The 22,355-nt window shown below is 36.8% G+C and overlaps 1 protein-coding gene across 6 annotated transcripts in view; it reads right to left on the minus strand.

Annotated features, from left to right (window-relative positions):
• The window catches only part of LOC121384648 (A-kinase anchor protein 13-like), a 262,118-nt gene that overhangs the window by 76,145 nt on the left and 163,618 nt on the right, over window positions 1-22,355 (minus strand). The gene's annotated exons all lie outside the window — the stretch shown is intronic.

The raw sequence follows: 22,355 nt of genomic DNA on the forward strand, positions 1-22,355 counted from the left end.
CTAAACAACGAGACCACTTAACCAATGAAAAGGGCACAAATTTACCGTTGAGGTGTGCTAGACGGTTTTTCTAGCACCTTTCTACCAGTTGATTGAACTATAAAACTATTAATATATGAACAGTTGCTGGTGACCAGACAGAAAAGTTTGGGTCAGGAAAAGCTGAACAAATTTGTATTTATTACTCTCAGAAATAAATTTGGTATGATCAATACGAAGTTAAAAAATAATATCTGCTGAGAAATTTATATTTCAGAAAAGAAACTATTTTTTTAAACAAAAATCTGCTATCATGTTATAAGACATTAACCTAATTTCAACCCAATAATGATATGGACAGACACAAACAGAAACTATTCTAAAAACTCTTATAATGCATGCCAACAAAGGAAACAACTTATGTATAGAGAAAATTCTTTGATGTAGAAACATGTATATATATATACATGTACATAAATGTTTATTTTTCTCTAGGGATATTGATGATTCAGGGCTGATACAATCTGCAGTGGCTGGAACGCCAGTTACAGGTTACCCAGTGATACGAGGCTAATAAAACTGTCAGACCTGATAACACAGACACAGAAACCATGGCAGCAAGGAGCAGATAACACATAAAACATTGCAGTAACATCCTACATGTGTTCAACCACTGTAATATCCTACATTTTTAACAGCTAATGCCCTACACACATGTTCAACCACTGTTAATACTGTTATATCCTAAATATTGTTAGCCACTGTAATATTCTACACAAGTTTAACCATTGTAATATCCTACACATGTATACTACTGTCATATCCTCACATGTTCAACCACTGTAATATCCTACACATGTTCACCACTGTAAAATCCTTCATATGTTTAACAACTATAATATCCTACACATGTTCAACCACTGTAATATCCTACACATGTTCAACCACTGTAATATCCTACACATGTTCAACCACTGTAATATCTTACACATCTTCATCATTGTAATATCCTATACATTTAACCACTGTATAATATCCTACAATGTTCAATCACTGTAACATGCTACACATGTTCAACAACTGTAATATCCTACACATGTTCAACCACTGTAATATCCTACACATGTTCATCATTGTAATATCCTATACATTTAACCACTGTAATATCCTACAATGTTCAATCACTGTAACATACTACACATGTTCAACCACACTAATACGCTACACATGTTCAAACACTAATATCCTACGCATTTTCAACCACTGTAACATCCTATGCATGTTCAACCACTGTAACATCCTACTCATCTTCAATCACTGTAGTATCTTACGATGTTCAACCACTATATAGTCTTAGAGAGGAAACCCTTTACATATTTCCATTAGTAGTAAGGGAACTTTTATATGTATCATCCCACAGACAGGATAGAACATACCACAGCCTTTGATATACCAGTCGTGGTGCACTGGCTGGAACGAGAAATAGCCCAATGGGCCCACTGACAGGAATCGATCCTACAGACCACTTCACCACTGGGCTACATCGGCCCACAGTCTGTGTTACTAAGGCTTGTAGTTTTGGGTACATGACAAGAAAACTGTTATTACAACTTGTTTGACAGGACAAATCAATGGAAAACTACAATATACTGAGAAAAAAGAAAAAAAAATATTAATGAATTTGATCCTGTAACATGTTTGACACTTTTGCTCCATTTGAGTGGATGTTTTGATGACAAATGAGAGACAAGTTACATATATGTATGTAAATATTACTGGATTCCATCAGCAAAAACATCTGTGTGAGTGAAGTGAAAATGATGACTTGTCCTACAGAACAAGCCGATATAAATTAAGACAACCTAACACATTCACTAATAGTATTACTCATCTGACTGCCACAAGAGTAAAATTAAAACCAATTCAACAATACAGTTATCACAAGTATTTCACAAACATGTGGTTTACATATATTAAATACAGTGAAACCTCTCAAAACTGGACACTCTGTAAACTGGAATTCTCTCAAAACCAGACACTCTATAAACCAGACTTTTCTCAAAACGGGACACTTTATAAACCGGAATTATCTCAAAACCGGACACTGTATAAACCGGAATTGTCTCAAAACGGGATGTTTTTCATAGTCCCTTTTTAAATATCTGTGCAGAAGAGAACCTCTGCAAACCGGATACCTCTTGAAACCGGACTTTTTACTTGGTTCCAAGCGTGTCTGGTTTAGAGAAGTTTCACTGTGTTAACAAAACAGATTAGTTCAAACAAAGAGTTTGCAAGCCAGAACTATGGTGATACATTTGGCAAACACTATGAACTGATAGTAAAACATTTGGCAAACACTATGAACTGATAGTAAAACATTTGGCAAACACTATGAACTGATAGTAAAACATTTGGCAAACACTATGAACTGATAGTAAAACATTTGGCAAACACTATGAACTGATAGTAAAACATTTGGCAAACACTATGAACTGATAGTAAAACATTTGGCAACACTATGAACTGATAGTAAAACATTTGGCAAACACTATGAACTGATAGTAAAACATTTGGCAAACACTATGAACTGATAGTAAAACATTTGGCAAACACTATGAACTGATAGTAAAACATTTCCACCACACTATACTTTTTAAAAAGAAACACCCACCGTTTGCATACTTCCTTTGTTTGACATCCACTAGTTGATGTGTTATTTTCTTGTGCTGGGGTGTCACAAAACAATTATTCATTACCTCATTAAATGCCCTACATAATGAAGTGACACATCCACTAGGTAATCCATTCGGCTTTGTTTAAACTCAAACAATACCTCCATCCACTTGCTACATTATGTATATATAGACTGACATTGATTTTATCTTTAACAAAGAACTACACACACATGTGCACGTCACAATATCCTATTAGGAAGTAATGGAAGTCACACATTCAATGCCTGCCGTACAATTCAGTATCTTGCATTAATTTATTTGAACAATACATCTAATATAGGCAATATTCTATCATCTCCATCTTTTTTGAAAAGTCACTGTGTATCCCAAAGCATCCTGTTAAAAATTAAAGTGTGTTTTTGTTTAACACCACCACTAGAGCACATTGATTAATTAATCACCAGCAGCTATTGGATGTCAAACATTTGGTAGTTGTGACTCATACATGTAATCTTCAGAGGAAAAGTTAAAAGCTTGTTTTTGTTTAACGACACCACTAGAGACATTGATTTATTAATCATTGGCTATTGGATGTCAAACATTTGGTAATTTTGACATAGTCCTACAGACGTAACCTGCTACATTTTTTCATTAGTAGCAAGGGATCTTTTATATGCACCATCACACAGACAGGATAGCACATACCACATCCTTTGATATACCAGTTGTGGTGCACTGGCTGGAACGAGAAAAGGCCCAATGGGACAACTGACAGGAATTGATCCTTCACCGATGGTGCATCAGGACAGCACTTTACCACTGGGCTACGTCCTGCCACTCTTGAGGAAACCTGGGCCCGTATTTTCGAAGCAATCTTAGCCTACGAAATCATAAAATCATCGTAAGCTATGACGTCACTATGGCGTGTGCTGTAGTGACGTCACACCCTATGATGGTTTTACGATTTCGTAGGGCTAAGATGGCTTCTACAATATGGGCCCTGCTTCATTTATCCAATAATAGCAAGGGATCTTTAATATACACTTTTCCATTAGCAGGACAGCACATACCATGGCCTTTGATATATATAGTTTGATATACTAGCTATGACAGCAAAAAAACTCAAATAGATAATGATTCAACCAAGGGTATTCAATTCCATGATCAACGCATAAAACCATTCTACCAACTAAGCTAGATGCCACTCCAAAAGACAGACAGGAAACAGATGTAATAAGGAAAAAACTAAGTCAATTCTATGAAATGATCTGCATAATTATCTTTATGACTCACAAAGAGATTTTTATGTGTAGTTGAACTAAACATCACCCTGGAGATGATATGTAACAGAAGACCCATGCAATAGTTAAAACCATACAGCTATAACTGTCTATAGATCTCGTGATTACTTTTCTGGTTATTTAAAGAAATATCTGTATGTTATAGCGTAACTAAACATCTACTCAAGCCAACGTGTGCCAGGAAACAGTTTAATACAGTGAAACCCCTATAAACTGGACACCAACAGGATCAAGTAAAAACTCCAGTTTTTAGAGGTATCCAGTTTAGAGAGGTCATGTTCTTTATTGTTATTTAAAAAAATTAACATTAAAAATGTCCAGTTTTGAGGGTATTCCAGTTTACAAAGGGTCCAATGTTGAAGGGCTTCACTGTAGTTAAAACCTAACATTAATTCTTTACAGAATAATTGACCTGTATGGTTATTTTTGTGGATACAAAAAGACAAAATCAAAATGGTGCGATTTATTAGATGATATATCCAGATTTTTGTGTGTGACCTGTATGAATACGTTTGTGGCTGCTAAAAGAGGTAGCTATGCATAGTTTGAGTACAGACATACTTGCCAGTATTTGTGTTATGTACATAGTGCGTGGTTGGAAGCCAAAATCCCACACATTCTCGCATTGCTTACCCGCTAACTACAGGTACAACCGTTAACTGGAGGCAGGTGGAGCGTGAAACAAGCACATCAACTAAAACCCAATAGCATTCACAGCAGTCCCAGGTGAAAAACAAAAACACATCCAGATGAAAGGAAAGTTTAACAACACCCCAGCCCACTGTTCATTAATAGTTTAGTGTTCAACAGTCTATCGATGACAATACTCCCAGGTAAAAAACAAAAACACATCCAGATGAAAGGAAGGTTTAGCAACACCCCAGCCCACTGTTCACTAACAGTTTATTGTGTTCAACAGTCTATCGATGACAATACTCCCAAGTCAAAAACAAAAACACATCCAGCGTGATAAGTCAATATTCACACAGATGAAAGGAATGTTTAATAACACCCCAGCCTATTGTTCACCAACAGTTTATTGAGTTTGGTCTGGAGTTCTCAACATTTCCCCAAGTAAAAATCAAAAACACATCCAGTTTGATTAGGTCGATATTCACACCTTAAAACAAAGGTACTAAGGCCAATTATTTGTTAGGAGTTTTTGTCATTCAATTTTATTCATTGTTTACTAATTAACCATTTATTGTGTTCTAAATTATATATGTCTCTCCCTCCCTCCCTCCCTCTCTCTCTCTCTCTCATATATATTATTGTATATTAATAGTTTGTGTTCAGTGTTAATTCCAACTTACTCAATTACACAGGTGTGTACATTTTGTATGTTGATATTGATACATAAACTAGTATGCTGTGGCATAGTCCCACATGTTATGACATGTGTCTTTATGTTGTGCCCCAAACTTTGGTTTTCCAATTGCTGTCATTTTCTGATGAACATACCACAGAACATTTAAATGGATACAGATGTTTATATAAAGAGTGCTTTATATGTATATTTAGTACAATACAATGATTCATTTCTCTGATGTCATCTGACCTACATACTTGAGAGTTGCAAAACAGGCTGTTGGGGCAGTAAAAACAATGTTACTCTTGTTTTCAAATGATGGATCACTCACATACCAGCATGTACAGGCAGACCTAATCCATAGTTTTAGAAACTATACTGTCAGTGTACCCTGTAACAGTGGGCATTGACTTCAGTCAGAGAAACATATTTATAGGAATCGTAACAGAAAATAATACATGATAGGAATTACAAAGGGGGAGGATCCAGACTGGCAAATGAAACCATGCAAGGGGGTGATGGAGAGAGAAAACAAAAAGAGATGGAGAGAGAGAGAGAGAGAGAGATGGAGAGAGAGAGAGAGAGAGAGAGAGAGAGAGAGAGAGAGAGAGAGAGAGAGAAAGGAAAGGAGAGAAAGGGAGATGGGGGGGGAGGAAAGGAGGGAGACATGGCCAAAGTGAGAAACAAAATAGAGGTGAGAGTGATGAAGGATTGAAGAGACAGGAGGGAGAGAGAAAAAGAGGGACAGAAACAGATGGGGGGGGAGAAAGAGAGATGGAGGGAGAGGAAAAGTGAGAGAGAGAGAGAGAGACAGACAGACAGACAGACAGACAGACAGACAGACAGACAGACAGACAGACAGACAGACAGAGTGAGTGAGTGAGTGAGTGAGTGAGTGAGTGAGTGAGTGAGTGAGTGAGTGAGTGAGTGAGTGAGTGAGTGAGTGAGTGAGTGAGTGAGTGAGTGAGTGAATGAATGAATGAATGAATTAATTAATGTAGAAAGAGGGGACACATCAAATCAAACGAAGATAAAGATAAAGAGTGGTTAATTGGGCTTGAAATGTTTGCTTTGAAAATGAAGTTTTTAGAAGATTTAGCACAGATAAGATTGCCAAATAACCATGTTGTAGTCATGGCTAAACAACAAGTTCATTAAACCTGGATTTTGTTCACCACATTAACTACTTTAATAAATATGTCTACATTGCATTGATTTTGCAGTCCCCTTTTGGTTTAATTACACCGCAAAGGAAAAAACTATTATTAGCTAATGTTTATATATTTTGTCAATATTACTTGTCAATATTTATGTTTTCCGACTGACTTAAATCCACTAATAATATTCATGTATTATTTCTATGAAAATGGTTAAAGTTTGTTTTGTTTAACAACACCACTAGAGCACATTGATTTATTAATCATTGAGTATTGGATGTCAAACATTTGGTAATTCTGGTTCGTAGTCTTGAAAGGAAACCCAATAGATTTTTCCATTAGTAGCAAGTGATCTTTACCACAGACAAGAGAGCACATACCAGTCTTTGATACATACCAGTCATGGGAGGATACTAGTTGGGACTGGGGAAAACCCAATCAGAGAATGGGTCTATATTGAGCTGGTTCGATCCTACGATGCAAGGCGAGTGCTCTACCAACTGACCTAGATCCCATCCCTGTTGCTATGATTTGTTTGTTTGGTTTAACGACACCACTGGAGCACATTGATTAATTAATCATCAGCTATTGGATGTCAAACATTTGGTATTTCTGACTTGTAGTCATCATTTTTCTTAATGCAAGAGATCTTTTATATGCACTTTCCCACAGACAGGAAAGCACATACCACGGCCTTTAACCAGTTGTGGTGCACTGGTTGGAATGAGAAAAAACCCAAGCAGTTGAATGGATCCACTGAGGTGGTTCGATCCTGCGACACAAGCACCTCAGATGAGCACTCAACCAACTGAGCTAAATCCTGTCCCCTATTACTGCTATGAATGTCAATTTTACTAGAAATGAGAAGCTACTACAAACTGGTTGGATAATGATCAAAACTATTACGATACAACTGGGTTTTTTAAAACTTCATGCGAGTATTATTTCGAAAATAATTTTTTTAGTTCACTGAATCAGCAGATAAATGTATTAGATGTTTGTGTGTAATCCTCTTATTTTGTCTGATGACCAAGGCTAATTGGGTGTGTTTGTATAACTGTATTAAATATTCTTAATCTGCTTATCATGCTGAAGCAGACCTTGCCCTTTAAGGGGGAGCTATCACACATGCTCTCCCATCACTCCCCAAAAACTAGTTCAAGAAGAGTTATCTTTAGCTCCCCTCGGCATGTATATTTATATGGCATCAACATGGTAATATCTTAAATGGCTCCCCAATGTTTAACTTAGGGGAGTAATTAGTAACTTCCCTAAATAAATTTTTCATGTCAAGGTCTGTTAAAGGGACATACCCTAGTTTTTAAACACTAATGCATAATTTTGACTATTATAACCATTTTTGATAACTTAAAACATACTTTACTTAAGATTTTGTTGAATAGATTATCAATTTCCGTACATTCGAAGTGTTTTTGGTCATCCTGGTGTTTTTAATATCACAAAATGCATTTCTTATATTTTTAAAAACGCACGTGCGTCTGAGAAGTAATAATTATGGAGTTGAGTTTTAGTCTATTTTTAGAGGGTATTTCACCATTTCAAAGTCACAGACTAGTGTTTCACTCACTTGTAACTTTATCCAAATGTGTTACAGGTTTGTAGATTAACTAAACTTAGTGTTAATTTTCACGGGTTGGAACTAGGGTCTGTCCCTTTAAAGTGTAAAAGACTGATTGCATGTTATGCTCTTAACATAACCAATTTAAAAAGACTGATTGCATGTTATGCTCTTAACATAACCAATTTAAAAAGACTGATTGCATGTTATGCTCTTAACATAACCAATTTAAAAAGACTGATTGCATGTTATGCTCTTAACATAACCAATTTAAAAAGACTGATTGCATGTTATGCTCTTAACATAACCAATTTAAAAAGACTGATTGCATGTTATGCTCTTAACATAACCAATTTAAAAAGACTGATTGCATGTTATGCTCTTAACATAACCAATTTAAAAAGACTGATTGCATGTTATGCTCTTAACATAACCAATTTAAAAAGACTGATTGCATGTTATGCTCTTAACATAACCAATTTAAAAAGACTGATTGCATGTTATGCTCTTAACATAACCAATTTAAAAAGACTGATTGCATGTTATGCTCTTAACATAACCAATTTAAAAAGACTGATTGCATGTTATGCTCTTAACATAACCAATTTAAAAAGACTGATTGCATGTTATGCTCTTAACATAACCAATTTTAAAAGACTGATTGCATGTTATGCTCTTAACATAACCAATTTTAAAAGACTGATTGCATGTTATGCTCTTAACATAACTGATTGCATGTTATGCTCTTAACATAACCAATTTAAAAAGACTGATTGCATGTTATGCTCTTAACATAACCAATTTAAAAAGACTGAAATGCTCTTAACATAACCAATTTAAAAAGACTGATTGCATGTTATGCTCTTAACATAACCAATTTAAAAAGACTGATTGCATGTTATGCTCTTAACATAACCAATTTAAAAAGACTGATTGCATGTTATGCTCTTAACATAACCAATTTAAAAAGACTGATTGCATGTTATGCTCTTCTTAACTGATGCAACCAATAACCAATTTAAAAGACTGATTGCATGTTATGCTCTTAACATAACCAATTTAAAAAGACTGATTGCATGTTATGCTCTTAACATAACCAATTTTAAAAGACTGATTGCATGTTATGCTCTTAACATAACCAATTTAAAAAGACTGATTGCATGTTATGCTCTTAACAACCAATTTTAAAAGACTGATTGCATGTTATGCTCTTAACATAACCAATTTAAAAAGACTGATTGCATGTTATGCTCTTAACATAACCAATTTTAAAAGACTGATTGCATGTTATGTTATGCTCTTAACATAACCAATTTAAAAAGACTGATTGCATGTTATGCTCTTAACAACCAATTTTAAAAGACTGATTGCATGTTATTCTTAACATTTTAACTGATTGCATGTTATTTAAAAAGACTGATTGCATGTTATGTTCTTAACATAACCAATTTTAAAAGACTGATTGCATGTTATGTTCTTAACATAACCAATTTAAAAAGACTGATTGCATGTTATGTTCTTAACAACCAATTTAAAAAGACTGATTGCATGTTATGTTCTTAACAACCAATTTAAAAAGACTGATTGCATGTTATGTTCTTAACAACCAATTTAAAAAGACTGATTGCATGTTATGTTCTTAACAACCAATTTAAAAAGACTGATTGCATGTTATGTTCTTAACAACCAATTTAAAAAGACTGATTGCATGTTATGTTCTTAACAACCAATTTAAAAAGACTGATTGCATGTTATGTTCTTAACAACCAATTTAAAAAGACTGATTGCATGTTATGTTCTTAACATAACCAATTTAAAAAGACTGATTGCATGTTATGTTCTTAACATAACCAATTTAAAAAGACTGATTGCATGTTATGTTCTTAACATAACCAATTTAAAAAGACTGATTGCATGTTATGTTCTTAACATAACCAATTTAAAAAGACTGATTGCATGTTATGTTCTTAACATAACCAATTTAAAAAGACTGATTGCATGTTATGTTCTGAACATAACCAATTTAATGCATTTATTATAAGATGACTTTAGTTTGACCGTCTGCTTGGTGTATTTTAACAACTGGGGGCGGGACGTAGCTCAGTGGTACAGCGCTCGCTTGATGCGCGGTTGGTCTGGGATTGATCCCCGTCGGTGGGCCCACTGGGCCATTTCTCGTTCCAGTCAGTGCACCACGACTAGTATATCAAAGGCTGTGGTATGTGCTATCCTGTCTGTGGGATGGTGCATATAAAAGATCCCTTGCTACTAAGTGGAAAAATGTAGCAGGTTTCCTCTTTAGGACTATATGTCAAAATTACTAAATATTTGACATCCATTAGCCAATGATTAATAAATCAATGTGCTCTTGTGGTGTCATTAAAGAAAACAAACTAACTTTTATTTTAACAACTCTTACAATATGGCTCCACTAGATGTGATGTTTAGATGGGGCGTCAAGGCCGTACACAGGGTTTTTCCCTAAAAATATGACTAGCCAGCCCATAGCAACTTTCATGCTAAATGACAAAGATGACAGCCCTCATTGTCATTGTATTTATGGTATTCATCATTGTAAGCAATGCTATATAGTTTGTATATAAATGTGTGCTTGGCATTGATGTAACATTAATTTTGGATGTTAAAAAACATGAAATGTTTATGCTACAGCTACATGCATGTATTACTAATGTTGTTTGTTTTTTATTATGGGGGAGTGGTTGTCTTGTGGTTCTTTTTTTTTTTTTTTGGTTGATTGTGTGGATTTAAAAAAAAAAAAATTGGTTGGTTGTGTGGATTTTTTTTTTTTTTATATTTTAAAAAAAATTTTTTTTTGTTACTTGATGATTGCTTACATTCATCAACTGCCACCACACTGGTGCTCTTAACATACTTAATATACACTTTGTTGTTAGGCATTTACATCTATAGTCCTTCCAACAAGGAACACCGTTTTTCATGCTATGGAATTTACTGCAAGTTATTTATTTCTGAGCCGATTGTTTACTAAATTGGACTCAAAATAGTTTTTTTGTTGTTGTTTATTTCCATAAAACGTTTACTTATCTTTTCACATTTCAAACCAAACTGAAATTATTTTTTAAACAACATTTTTGTACGAGGATGGGATGGACTATAGATGTTTATCAATAATAAAATACTGCCTTTTTACTTTGTTTAATGAATAATATAGTTTAAAAAACCTACTTTGTACTGTGATACTTCAGATACTTGACATGCTCTTTGAACTGTGATCCATTACACACTTAGTTACTATTTTGTTTGATGTATACAGAGTGAAGTTGTCACAATATCATTAGTGCATCAGTCTCCAATAATTTCAGTGGTTTAGTGACTGCAGTGATGTATATAACCCGGTCATGTTTAATTTGGGGTCAAAATGTTCTTTTGCGTTACATACAATGACATATATGAACAAGGAACTTTTAACCATAAAAACACAGTGGTTCACATGTACTCACAGAATCATTTCCAGTACACGGTGTGAACCTACATGTTCCAGGCATTTTTCAAGTACCTAAAAGTTAAAGTTTGTTTTGTTTAACACCACCACTAGAGCACACTGATTTATTAATCATCGGCTATTGCATGTCAAACATTTGGTAATTCTGACACACAGTCATCAGAAGAAACCCGCTATATTTTTCCTAATGCAGCAAGGGATCTTTCATGTGCATTTTTCCACAGACAGGAAAGCACTTAACATGGCCTATGACCAGTTGTGGTGTACTAGTTGGAATGAGAGAAAAAAATCCAATCAGTTGAAGGTCATTCGATCCTGCGATGCAAGCACCTCAAGCGAGCACTCAACTGACTGAGCTAAATCCTGCTCCTTGTTCAGTACCTGCTACGAACTTGCATGTTCCAGACCCTTTACCAGTACAACGAGTACCTCACAACTGAGACATCAAAAGTCGTGGTGGGTACTGTTGTGTCTATCAGGGCTCACCCTGGATCAAAAATACCTGTAGCCAGAATATTAGCCAAATGGAATTTTTATTAGCCATATTAAAAATGCTTTAGCCAAATTTGTTTTACGCAGTTAAATGCTTGTTGTGATTTCTGCTTACAAAATACCTCGGCTAAGAATGCAGACTTCACAGTATACTCCATTTATTAAAAAAAACCACAAACAAAAAACCTTTAATAAAATTAAAATTTACGGTCTTTTTAAAATCCAGCTAACTTATTAAATGTCACCTGACAGTCTTACAAATTTATATCTAAAATTATCTAACAAATATGATTATTGTAAACTAATTTTATTCAGTGTACATTTAACCGCAATTTAAATACTGCATGTTCATTTCCGGCTATCGCGATCTGCATGCATGCTCTCGACCATGGGTGCGAAATTAACAAAGACAAAGGAATAAACAAAAACTGCAGTTAGGTATTCATTGATGCGAACAACTATTGTTTTTCTACAAATTTACATCAATATTTACTTTTGCGTAATCGAATTGTTCATGTCCGCAATGAAGCCTCTTGACACGTGGGTGTCAGCTGACTGAAGCGTGACGTATATTCGCGCCGAGAGCCCCTCAATTCAGCCAACGAACGTTCTTCCTAACATTCGCGAACTATTTGATTGGTGTTCGTCGTGTCCATTTGGTTTAACGTGAAGCGCACAAACCAGTCTTGCGAACGTTTTGTTTTTGCTAGGTCTGGCTGAACTCAGCCCTTGAGATAGCCTACATGTCTTTCGGCCCTGAACTGGCATGTGTATTCAAATTGACACGCATTGTCAGTCTGTTTTTAGTTCAAAGATTTTACAAAGTAAAAATAACAAGTTACAGATCTTCCAGACATTGCTGTCATACATGATGAATGCATGCCGTTAAAATTAATAACTGTGATTATTAAAATAAGGAAACATTATAATGCCTACGCTGTATTATTGTATTCTTCATGACACCGTTTCTCGTTACCGGTCGCGAGATCGCTATTACGCTAATTGAATATTTGGTAGTATTATTATGTTTGAGGTGTCGGATAGATTATGTAACCGTTTGTTCACATCAGAAGACAGAAAATGGCTTTGCCAAAATTTTAGCCACTTGCACATTTTATTAGCCATTTTTTTTTTTAATTAGCCAATGGCTAATTTGGGTACCGACAGCGCGAGCCCTGGTCTATGCAGAATGGGAAAATACATATACAACTCCCTTGCTGCTATATCATTAGTATGTAGCAGTGTTCCTCTCATTCACTATAGCCAGTACAGGGACTAAATGTCAAAATAACCACACCTTAAAACACCAAATACAAATACTTACAAATGTGCTGAGGTGTCATTGAAACAAACCTTAATTTTTCAATACATGTGACTTACATTGTCTAACTGGATCTGTATACATGTGCATATTTTTTTTATTCTAAATATTTGTGTTTGTGTGTATGCATATACATGCAGAGATATTTATCCTGCAATCACTGTATACATTGGCAGGATATGATGACTAGATAAATCTCCATATTTTTGGTCAGTGACCAAAAATATAGGTCACGTGACATAAGCCCAACTCAACTCGAGTCTTTCAGACTAGATTTTTAAATAAACATACTCTTTAAATCATTTGTTTAAGTACAGTAAATACAAATAACTTAGTTTTGCGATAATACAAAACTTGTATATTTATTATGAATTAGAGTTTAGAAATGCTTTTTGAATGCGACAGAATGTAGCTAGCATCTTACAAAAAATGACGTCATGCATCTTGTATGACGACATACGACAAAAGCTTACACAAAAATGGAAAAAATAATCATTTTCCGACTATTCCGTAGGATTGCAGGATAAAAGAAATAACTGGTTACTGTATTAAGATATCGGTTTTATCCTGCTCAGGTTGAATGGCATATGTAGCTAGGCAGAGCCTCGCTGCATTCGCCATTCTAACCTTCACAGAATAAAGCCGATATCTTAAGACAGTAACCAGTTATTCCCTATTTATATACATATATTTGTTTTTGTGTGTATGCTTATATACATGCCTCTGTCTGCATGTATATATATTTATATACATATATTTGTGTTTGTGTGTATGCTTATATACATGCCTCTGTCTGCATGTATATATATTTATATACATATATTTGTGTTTGTGTGTATGCTTATATACATGCCTCTGTCTGCATGCATATATATTTATATACATATATTTGCATGTACATAGTTCTGTACATGTCTGTAAATGTTTGTCTGTCTGTCTGTCTGTGTGTGTGCCTTTATGTATCTCTATGTCGGAGAGGTGGGACGGGATCTAGCTCAGCTAGTAGAGAACTCGCCTGAGGTGCTTGCATCATAGGATCGAACCACCTCAGTAGACCCATTCTCCAATTGAGTTTTTGCCCTATTCCAACTAGTAAGCACCCTCCCCCTAAATGATATATCAAAGGACATGTTATGTGCCCTATTCCAACTAGTAAGCACCCTCCCCCTAAATGATATATCAAAGGACATGTTATGTGCCCTATTCCAACTAGTAAGCACCCTCCCCCTAAATGATATATCAAAGGACATGCTATGTGCCCTATTCCAACTAGTAAGCACCCTCCCCCTAAATGATATATCAAAGGACATGCTATGTGCCCTATTCCAACTAGTAAGCACCCTCCCCCTAAATGATATATCAAAGGACATGCTATGTGCCCTATTCCAACTAGTAAGCACCCTCCCCCTAAATGATATATCAAAGGACATGCTATGTGCCCTATTCCAACTAGTAAGCACCCTCCCCCTAAATGATATATCAAAGGACATGCTATGTGCCCTATTCCAACTAGTAAGCACCCTCCCCCTAAATGATATATCAAAGGACATGCTATGTGCCCTATTCCAACTAGTAAGCACCCTCCCCCTAAATGATATATCAAAGGACATGCTATGTGCCCTATTCCAACTAGTAAGCACCCTCCCCCTAAATGATATATCAAAGGACATGCTATGTGCCCTATTCCAACTAGTAAGCACCCTCCCCCTAAATGATATATCAAAGGACATGCTATGTGCCCTATTCCAACTAGTAAGCACCCTCCCCCTAAATGATATATCAAAGGACATGCTATGTGCCCTATTCCAACTAGTAAGCACCCTCCCCCTAAATGATATATCAAAGGACATGCTATGTGCCCTATTCCAACTAGTAAGCACCCTCCCCCTAAATGATATATCAAAGGACATGCTATGTGCCCTATTCCAACTAGTAAGCACCCTCCCCCTAAATGATATATCAAAGGACATGCTATGTGCCCTATTCCAACTAGTAAGCACCCTCCCCCTAAATGATATATCAAAGGACATGCTATGTGCCCTATTCCAACTAGTAAGCACCCTCCCCCTAAATGATATATCAAAGGACATGCTATGTGCCCTATTCCAACTAGTAAGCACCCTCCCCCTAAATGATATATCAAAGGACATGTTATGTGCCCTATTCCAACTAGTAAGCACCCTCCCCCTAAATGATATATCAAAGGACATGTTATGTGCCCTATTCCAACTAGTAAGCACCCTCCCCCTAAATGATATATCAAAGGACATGTTATGTGCCCTATTCCAACTAGTAAGCACCCTCCCCCTAAATGATATATCAAAGGACATGTTATGTGCCCTATTCCAACTAGTAAGCACCCTCCCCCTAAATGATATATCAAAGGACATGTTATGTGCCCTATTCCAACTAGTAAGCACCCTCCCCCTAAATGATATATCAAAGGACATGTTATGTGCCCTATTCCAACTAGTAAGCACCCTCCCCCTAAATGATATATCAAAGGACATGTTATGTGCCCTATTCCAACTAGTAAGCACCCTCCCCCTAAATGATATATCAAAGGACATGTTATGTGCCCTATTCCAACTAGTAAGCACCCTCCCCCTAAATGATATATCAAAGGACATGTTATGTGCCCTATTCCAACTAGTAAGCACCCTCCCCCTAAATGATATATCAAAGGACATGTTATGTGCCCTATTCCAACTAGTAAGCACCCTCCCCCTAAATGATATATCAAAGGACATGTTATGTGCCCTATTCCAACTAGTAAGCACCCTCCCCCTAAATGATATATCAAAGGACATGTTATGTGCCCTATTCCAACTAGTAAGCACCCTCCCCCTAAATGATATATCAAAGGACATGTTATGTGCCCTATTCCAACTAGTAAGCACCCTCCCCCTAAATGATATATCAAAGGACATGTTATGTGCCCTATTCCAACTAGTAAGCACCCTCCCCCTAAATGATATATCAAAGGACATGTTATGTGCCCTATTCCAACTAGTAAGCACCCTCCCCCTAAATGATATATCAAAGGACATGTTATGTGCCCTATTCCAACTAGTAAGCACCCTCCCCCTAAATGATATATCAAAGGACATGTTATGTGCCCTATTCCAACTAGTAAGCACCCTCCCCCTAAATGATATATCAAAGGACATGTTATGTGCCCTATTCCAACTAGTAAGCACCCTCCCCCTAAATGATATATCAAAGGACATGTTATGTGCCCTATTCCAACTCCTAGTAAGCACCCTCCCCCTAAATGATATATCAAAGGACATGTTATGTGCCCTATTCCAACTAGTAAGCACCCTCCCCCTAAATGATATATCAAAGGACATGTTATGTGCCCTATTCCAACTAGTAAGCACCCTCCCCCTAAATGATATATCAAAGGACATGTTATGTGCCCTATTCCAACTAGTAAGCACCCTCCCCCTAAATGATATATCAAAGGACATGTTATGTGCCCTATTCCAACTAGTAAGCACCCTCCCCCTAAATGATATATCAAAGGACATGTTATGTGCCCTATTCCAACTAGTAAGCACCCTCCCCCTAAATGATATATCAAAGGACATGTTATGTGCCCTATTCCAACTAGTAAGCACCCTCCCCCTAAATGATATATCAAAGGACATGTTATGTGCCCTATTCCAACTAGTAAGCACCCTCCCCCTAAATGATATATCAAAGGACATGTTATGTGCCCTATTCCAACTAGTAAGCACCCTCCCCCTAAATGATATATCAAAGGACATGTTATGTGCCCTATTCCAACTAGTAAGCACCCTCCCCCTAAATGATATATCAAAGGACATGCTATGTGCCCTATTCCAACTAGTAAGCACCCTCCCCCTAAATGATATATCTAAGGACATGCTATGTGCCCTATTCCAACTAGTAAGCACCCTCCCCCTAAATGATATATCAAAGGACATGCTATGTGCCCTATTCCAACTAGTAAGCACCCTCCCCCTAAATGATATATCTAAGGACATGCTATGTGCCCTATTCCAACTAGTAAGCACCCTCCCCCTAAATGATATATCAAAGGACATGCTATGTGCCCTATTCCAACTAGTAAGCACCCTCCCCCTAAATGATATATCAAAGGACATGCTATGTGCCCTATTCCAACTAGTAAGCACCCTCCCCCTAAATGATATATCAAAGGACATGCTATGTGCCCTATTCCAACTAGTAAGCACCCTCCCCCTAAATGATATATCAAAGGACATGCTATGTGCCCTATTCCAACTAGTAAGCACCCTCCCCCTAAATGATATATCAAAGGACATGCTATGTGCCCTATTCCAACTAGTAAGCACCCTCCCCCTAAATGATATATCAAAGGACATGCTATGTGCCCTATTCCAACTAGTAAGCACCCTCCCCCTAAATGATATATCTAAGGACATGTTATGTGCCCTATTCCAACTAGTAAGCACCCTCCCCCTAAATGATATATCAAAGGACATGTTATGTGCCCTATTCCAACTAGTAAGCACCCTCCCCCTAAATGATATATCAAAGGACATGTTATGTGCCCTATTCCAACTAGTAAGCACCCTCCCCCTAAATGATATATCAAAGGACATGTTATGTGCCCTATTCCAACTAGTAAGCACCCTCCCCCTAAATGATATATCAAAGGACATGTTATGTGCCCTATTCCAACTAGTAAGCACCCTCCCCCTAAATGATATATCAAAGGACATGTTATGTGCTGTCCTCTTTGTGGCAATGTACATATTAACAAAAATCACTTGCTACTAATGGAAAAATGTAACATGTTTCCTCTGACCTTTTCTCACACCCAATAGTCGATGTGTATTTTTGTGCTTGGGTGTCGTTAAACATTCATTCATTCCATTTGCAGCCAGTGCACCACGACTGGTATATGAAAGGCTGTGATATGCACTACCCTGTCTGTGGGATGATGCATATAAAAGATCCCTTGCTGCTAATCGAAAATAGCCCATGAAGTGGTGACAGCAGGTTTCCTCTCTCAATATCTGTGTAGTCCTAAACCATATGTCAGACGTTGAGTGCGTCGTTAAATAAAACATTTCTTTCTTTTCATTCCATTTCCTCTGAAGAGTAAGATTCAGAATGACCAAATGTTTGACATCCAATAGCCGCTGATCAATGTGCTCTAATGGTGTCATTAAAACAAAACAAACTTCAATCTGTATCCCTGTCTGTCTGTCTGTGTGTGTGTGTGTATGTAGTATTGTACATATGTACTTATGTATGTATGTATGTATGTACATCCTCAAACATCCCGCATAGATGCGGCACTCGACGTGTTTTATTTGTGTAACAGTGAAAACACTTCCTTGTGTGTGTAGGAAGTACAAAGACGCACCACAAACATCACAGGCCTGTCTCCCGCCCACTGGCCCACTCACCAACAGGTACAACTGTTACAGTTTGTCTTCATAACACACACCGTCAGCTGTTATCTTTAGTTCTACAAGCATGTCGGCCAGTCTCCTGACATACACCAGTCTTATTATACAAGGCCACTGATGGCTTTTTCTTGGTCATATTAACTTACAGGCTATTTTAAATGTGAAAATCAGCCAATTTTAAATTTTTGTCAAAAGTCTAAAAAACAGACAATTTTAAATGTGATAAAAGTGTAAAAATTTGGTAATTTTAAATGTGATAAAAGTCTTATAAACAGGAAATTTTAAATGTGATAAAAGTCTGAAAAACAGGTAATTTTAAATGCGATAAAAGTCTAAAAAATAGGTAATTTTAAATGTGATAAAAGTCTGAAAATCCGGTAATTTTATGTAAGTAAGGCAATTTATTTAACTATAAATCTGTAAATCATTTCATCAAAATGGTGAGAAAAGTTTGCAGTTGAGCAATTTTATATGCTCTTTTATATTATTTTATATTTTATTCTGATTACCAACATGCATTTACCTAGAGTTCTGTGAGAATAGTCACGTACACATATGAACTGTCAGCCAAATACAGTGTCACTCAGTTACATGCATTTACCTAGAGTTCTGTGAGAATAGTCACGTACACATATGAACTGTCAGCCAAATACAGTGTCACTCAGTTACATGCATTTACCTAAGAGTTCTGTGAGAATAGTCACGTACACATATGAACTATCAGCCAAATACAGTGTCACTCAGTTACATGCATTTACCTAAGAGTTCTGTGAGAATAGTCACGTACACACATGAACTGTCAGCCAAATACAGTGTCACTCAGTTACATGCATTTACCTAGAGTTCTGTGAGAATAGTCACGTACACATATGAACTGTCAGCCAAATACAGTGTCACTCAGTTACATGCATTTACCTAAGAGTTCTGTGAGAATAGTCACGTACACATATGAACTATCAGCCAAATACAGTGTCACTCAGTTACATGCATTTACCTAAGAGTTCTGTGAGAATAGTCACGTACACACATGAACTGTCAGCCAAATACAGTGTCACTCAGTTACATGCATTTACCTAGAGTTCTGTGAGAATAGTCACATACACATATGAACTGTCAGCCAAATACAGTGTCACTCAGTTACATGCATTTACCTAGAGTTCTGTGAGAATAGTCACGTACACATATGAACTGTCAGCCAAATACAGTGTCACTCAGTTACATGCATTTACCTAGAGTTCTGTGAGAATAGTCACGTACACATATGAACTGTCAGCCAAATACAGTGTCACTTGGTTACATGCATTTCAATCTGCTTTTCCTTTTTTTGGAGGGTGGGGGTTAGGGGAGAGATAGCCCAATGGTAAAGTGGTCACCTGATGTACAGCTATATCTCATTCCAGCTAGTGGTATATCAAAGGCTGTGGTATGTGCTGTCCTGTAGAATGGTGGATATAGCTGGTTTCCTTTCTAAAACTATGTCAAAATTAACAACCGTTTGACATCCATTACCGGTAGCTGATGATCAATAAATCAATGATAATATAGTGTTAATTTTTACAAATATAATATCAAGATGCTAATTACCGTAACCAAGAAACATAATATTTTGGATTTATGTGTAAAAACTATTATTTTCCCTCACAACTCATGAATATTAATGAATATGTCATACACACCATCACCAGTATGCTCTACCTAGATGTTTATCAATAATAACCTGATACCGGATACACAAACTATTTTCTAATCACTATAGGAAGATATGGCAATGGGAGTAGGTGACTCATTCATAACAGTACTAGACAGTTAATTATCCCTTCCAAAATAACATACATGTTGTACATATCTGGGAAAACACTCAACATTCAGTGGTATACAACTACAGTGCAAAGATTTCTGAAAGATTGATACATGTATAAAAAGGGAACTTAACCGTAACTCAAAAACTAACCTTAACCCTAAAACTAACTCTAACACAAAAATTAAACCTAAAACTAACTCTAACACAAAAACTAAACCTAAAACTAACCCTAACAATGTGGGGCTGGGGGTGGTGGTGGAGGTAACGGTCTGGGGCTTAATTCACTAAAATCTCGCAACTTTGCGATCTCGCAGTGCAATGCTAAAAGACTTGCAAAGAGGATGTTTTGTCGTCTAGCAGAGCCTATAAGAAACCTTTGTGAATTAGGCCCTGATATTTAACACTAGTATGGGTAAAATTTGTTCGATTTATACCATAATTATTCACTGTTCTTAATGCAGTACCGGAATGTGTTACAATTAAGCTATATTTATAATCTTAAAACTATGGAAGAAAAGGGAAGTGTTGCCCATGCAGTTAGTGTTTAAATGAACCCATCTGGGTTTATCTTTAAGGTGGTAGGTTGCTGAGTTTACCATATATCCCAGTAGTGACTTGATCAAACCCAGAGCTATAATGTCCATCTCAGACAACAGATAAAAGACCACTATACCAACTTCTCTCTCATTAACCAATAACCCCCTTCCTGAACAGACAGACCATGCAGAGGGCTGAGGTATGTTCTGCAGTTAACACATAAGGTCTACATGATTTAAGGTTTGTTTTGTTTAACGACACCACTAGAACACATTCAATTATTAATTATCACTACTGGATGTCAAACATTTGGTAATTTTGACATATAATCTTAGACAGGAAATCTGCTACATTTTTTCATTAATAGCAAGGGATCTTTTATATGCACCATCCCAGAGATAGGATAAAATATACCAGTCATGGTGCACTGGCTGGAATGAGAATGATCTCAATGGGCCCACCGACGGGGATCGATCCCCAACCAACCACGCATCAAGCGAGCACTTTACCACTGGGCTAGGTCCCGCCCCTGTTCTACAGCAAGAACTGGATAGGAAAAATATCCGCCCGGTCCCCCCCTCCCCTAACCCTAACCCTAACCCTAACCCTAACCCCCAACCCCAACCCCAACCCCCAACCCCCAACCCCCAACCCCAACCCCAACCCCCAACCCCAACCCCCAACCCCAACCCCCAACCCCAACCTAACCCTAACCCCTAACACTTAACCCTAACTAAAAATAATAATGGAGGGGACCGGGCGGATATACATATCAGCACAAAAATCTATTACATTCAAATTTTTATCTGCATTTTCATCCAACAGAATTTTACATGCATGCGACTGCTTTAACATACAATATCTAATTTAGCAACAACATACCCATTTAACACTTCATCATTCTGGGAGTACTGCTAAAGCAATACATACATGATGTGTCCTCCCAGGGCCTAACAAATTTTTATATTTCCAAAGTTCAAGGGCCATAACTTTGTCCAAAATGGGTACATCTCTATAATAGTTGAACTTGAAAGGAAAGGAAATGTTTTATTTAACAATGCACTAAACACATTTTATTTACGTTTATATGGAGTCGGACATATGGTTAAGGACTATAGATATTGAGAGAGAAAACCTGCTGTCACCACTTCATGGGCTATTCTTTTCGATTAGCAGCAAGGGATCTTTGATATGCACCATCCCACAGACAGGATAGTACATACCACAGCCTTTGTTACACCAGTTGTGGAGCACTGGCTGGAACAAGAAATAGCCCAATAGGTCCACTGAT

Source organism: Gigantopelta aegis, chromosome 2 (genome assembly GCF_016097555.1).
Source record: "Gigantopelta aegis isolate Gae_Host chromosome 2, Gae_host_genome, whole genome shotgun sequence".
Classification (NCBI taxonomy): Eukaryota; Metazoa; Mollusca; class Gastropoda; order Neomphalida; family Peltospiridae; genus Gigantopelta; species Gigantopelta aegis.